Source organism: Zeugodacus cucurbitae, chromosome 3 (genome assembly GCF_028554725.1).
Source record: "Zeugodacus cucurbitae isolate PBARC_wt_2022May chromosome 3, idZeuCucr1.2, whole genome shotgun sequence".
Taxonomy (NCBI): Eukaryota; Metazoa; Arthropoda; class Insecta; order Diptera; family Tephritidae; genus Zeugodacus; species Zeugodacus cucurbitae.
In genome coordinates this window covers 47,079,942-47,084,250 of record NC_071668.1, presented here as the reverse complement: position 1 = coordinate 47,084,250, position 4,309 = coordinate 47,079,942, and the positions used below count along the sequence as shown (strand labels likewise).

At 31.7% G+C, this 4,309-nt stretch overlaps 1 pseudogene; it reads left to right on the top strand.

The window, feature by feature from the left end:
• The first annotated feature begins 1,712 nt into the window (after window positions 1-1,712).
• LOC128920809 (small nucleolar RNA U3) lies at window positions 1,713-1,824 on the top strand (annotated as a pseudogene).
• Window positions 1,825-4,309: the final 2,485 nt, after the last annotated feature.

Genomic DNA, 4,309 nt, shown 5'->3' with positions numbered 1-4,309 from the left:
TATCCAATTCTGCAGAAAAGTCTTCAACAATTTTTTTCTGAGCATCAGATCTCTTATTTGGTACGGTTTTTTGAATCTTCTGCCATAATTTGTACAGAGATTCTAATTTATCGACACACCTAGCTACATCCTTTGTCGGAATTCGAGCTTGTTGCCAAAATATTAATACAGCATTTATTGTTAATTTTGCACTTTCTCTCAATTGCCGATACACAAATCTAATGTTGTAAAATAGTAATTGCAGTACTTGTTTGTTCGATGGTAGTTTAGCACCTGTTATCTGATGAGAAATTCTTCCAATTAGTTCAATATTCACAACTTGTTCAGAACGTTGTCGTGTTTGTATATGTAATGTACTCGCAGTTGCTGGTAATTCACTCATTTCTGTTTTTTATTAAATAATCACAATTTCGCACAAATTAACACATCTGATTTCAAATGCCAAACAAACGAGAGTGACAATTATTGAAACAAGTGAAGCTAATAAAAGCGTATTAAAAAGAACACAGTCCATTTACCGTTTTATTTCGCTGCGCAAAAATACCGTTACCAAAGTTTGCAGTCGTTCGTTTTTTATTTTCGCTGCCCAAAAATACCGTTACCAAAGTCTGCAGTCGTACGTTTTTTATTTTTGCAAATATTGCTGGTTCATGTTGCAAAAATAAAGCAATCGGCAGTTACGACGATGGTGCGATAAAAAAATATTATTTACCGTTTTTTCACTCGAAATAAGAACAAAATATTATTAAAATTATTCTTTATATCATGTTAGTTGAGACATATTAAGCATACATATTCATTTAATAAATACACTAAAAGAAAAATTGATTCTTGAATACATAAAACTTGTTTTTTCCTATAGGAAGGCAATTTTTAATTTCAAAACGTTTCCGCGCCGTCTTCCCATCATCCGATTGTCCCCAAATTTTTTTTTAAACATTTTTACATAAAAAGGAAAGAAATTAGCCCATTCTGTTAACTTAAAACACTATTTCAAAAATCTCCATATAACGTAGAACACCTCTAAGGCACACTTTATTTATATAAACAAACTTAAATATATACTATTTCGCTACCGTTTTTTTATAATATAATTTAATAGCGTTTAAGTATTACCGACATTTGTCTTTTTAAGAAATTGCTAAAAGCTTGTTACACTATCAAGTAAACTTTCGCACTGATTTTGTCCATACTTTTAGCGGGATTATTTCTGGCATCCCGCCTTTTATGACATGAGCTTAAAAAAATCCTTCAACTCACATTGCTACCAACAGATGATGTCCTACAGGTGTTGGTCTATGATAAACTTTTTTGGCACTTTTGGTTAAGTTATAGAATACAAATGTACTATTTTTTGCATGGAAACACATGATCGGATAGCTATACAAATAAATAAATGGATCGGGGAAATTGATCTCCTTAAAAATTAAAAATACGCTTTTATTAGCTTCACTTGTATGTATGTATGTATGTTGGTAACCTTTTTCAGTGGTACTAAAACGTAGAACATTTGAGCGACACTGTAAGAAGACGATCAAAAGATGCACTTAAAAGTATCCAACGTGGAAATATCAGTTTGAACAATTGTTGGTGTCATTTGAATAGCATATACATATGTACATACATATGTATGTATGTTGACTTCGGAAAAGGTTCTCAACTATTTTGTGTGACTTTTGGTTGAAATACTTTGCGTTGGCCGTTGAAAAGTTAAGACTATACTTCACAGGATAATTTCTGTAGTCAGTCTTCATTTACTTTCATTGCAAATCGAAAGTATTAGCACACGCGATGAGGAGGTATACCGTTTTATCTGACAGCGTGAGGTTTATGACCTTCATTTCTTCATGATGTTATATATGTAAATACAATAATGCAGTCAATAAGTACAGTAGGGCAATTCACAATCTGGTGCAAATGGTCTTGCATATTTGCAATTGCAAATTCGCTGTATATTTTGTTAGTGTAAAAGCAACAATATGCCTCAATATGTCAACTGCAGGTTCGCAAGCTTTTGCAGATATTATCGGAGAACCAGTTGAGTATAGCGAACAACCGGTACTCCTTGCGGGAGATTTTAATGTAAATTTCTCATTGCCAGAAGCTGAACCACTACTCGCATTCCTCAGAGAGAAATTTTCATTAGAAATGATCAATGGAAGAAATAATCCTACGACAAAAGGAGGTACGACTATTGATGCGGTATTCGCGAGAAATATAGATAAAATAGATGTAAGACATTTCATATCGTATTTTAGTTATCATCATAATCATCATAAAATGTGCATAATAAATTTATAAAATGTGAATTTAAGAAAGTGTTGGTCACTCCACCATATTTTTATCCTTTCCCTCTCGCTAGTTTTCTTTCATACAAAATGTTATGCATTTCTTGGAATATCACTAAGAAGTAAAACTTCTTCCGCGCGTAGGGACTCCACGCACCTTTTTTTATATTCTCGCAAGTTGCCAAAGAGAGTATTATAGTTTTGTTCACCTAACGATTCGTTGTAAGTCCTAAAACTAAACGAGTTACATATAGGGTTATATATCTGTGTCGTTTTACCATAACATCTTAAGTCATAAAATTGAGTTTTGAGATATTGGCGATTTCCTCTAAAATCTATTGTGTTGAAATTTAATGAGTTATTTTTAATCAAGGATAAAGCAAAACTATTTCTTAAGACATTATATGCCGATTTTGAAAAAAATTTTAGTAAGAAGTATGTTTTATTCGTTGTTTTGTACATAAGATATTTTAAAAAACGAAAAGTTAAGAAAAATCAAATCTTAATTTGAAACAAATAACTCATTCGATATAAGATTTTTGTATTTGTTTATTTTTAAAACAAGAAATTTATTCATAACAAAAATATACAGCTTCATGTATTGTTTCTTAAATCATATTAATAAGTTCAACTCATAGTACAAAAAATCTGGTTTCAAAGCAAATTAAATTATTCATTAGTTTCATCAGCTTCTGTAAGATCTGGATGACAATCTAACTGCTCTTCTGTTGCTAAGTTTATATAAAATGGCTTATACATTTCATTCACAAGAGGTAACATATCTAAAAGATCTTGTTTTTTTTGTGCCAATTTTTAAAGGTGCGTCGTAGCATATTTTTAAATCTGTCATTCTCACGCAGTTTATTCCTCGTTTAGATATGTTTATCAATTTAAAAGGTTCTTCTTCATTTAAGGATTTTTTAAAATAAACATTTCCAGTTTCTTTGGTATATCTTAGCCATTTAATGTCGATCCAGCTATACTTTTCACCACTGTCATCTACTTTTCTTCATGTAGTTGTAAAGAGTCCAATTCTTCGGGTTTAGCAACTTGTATTTTGCATTGGAGCAAATCACACTTATGACAAGTGTCAATTTTAGGTTTTTTAAATTTCAAGTTGAGTGTGCTAAACAATTGCGAAAATTTTGAAATTGAAACGGAATAAGCGTATTTTTCACAATAGAGACGATGCATTTCATTCACAGATAAATCACTTGGCAAATACCGTTTAGATGTGTCCCTTCGCGTATAATGCGACTCATACGATGGGAAGCTTTTAATAAAATATAAAATTTCATTCTCTTTTGCGATAGAAAGTTTTTTAGCGCATTTATGTTTTCCACGTCCATCGCCGATTACACGCCCATCAAGTTTTGCACTCACAACCGTTTTTATAGATTGTTCTGCCTCGGATAATGTGAATGTAAAGCATTTTTTGCATACTGCGATTTTATTACTACCAACTTCCAGGAAATAATTGTTTGTATAAGGTCTTATCCTTGGTTTTAAGTCATGTTTAGCCTTTTTTACTGTTTTTGTTTCTTCAACTTCAATTAAGCCACCAAGAAATGTTTTGCGTAAATTGTATGAGCCTAGTTCCCAGTACTGTGTGTGTATATATTGCTGTTCTTCAAAAGTGATTCTATCTGCGCATTTCTTTCTGCACGGTTCCAACCTGCGCACTGCACGTGCCTGAACAACCTAACCAGCGCTTGAGGTGTAACTTTGCCCTTTATTCCTGGAATCTTTTGCATCTTTCTTTGAATATTTTTCTGTTTCCACTTTATTTGCAACACTTATAGAGTTTTCCTAATATTAAGTTTTTATTAAAATCACTTTATAAATGTAATCACTATAAAACTTACATCATTATTTTCGGAACTGGAACTTGCTGCAGTACATCCACTTATATTAAAATTTGGATCAATAATGGAATCATCACTATCGAAATCTACTTTGCTTATATTATTCAATAAATGACTTTCCATTTTTAAAGTTATTAGCACAACGACTTGTTTTCA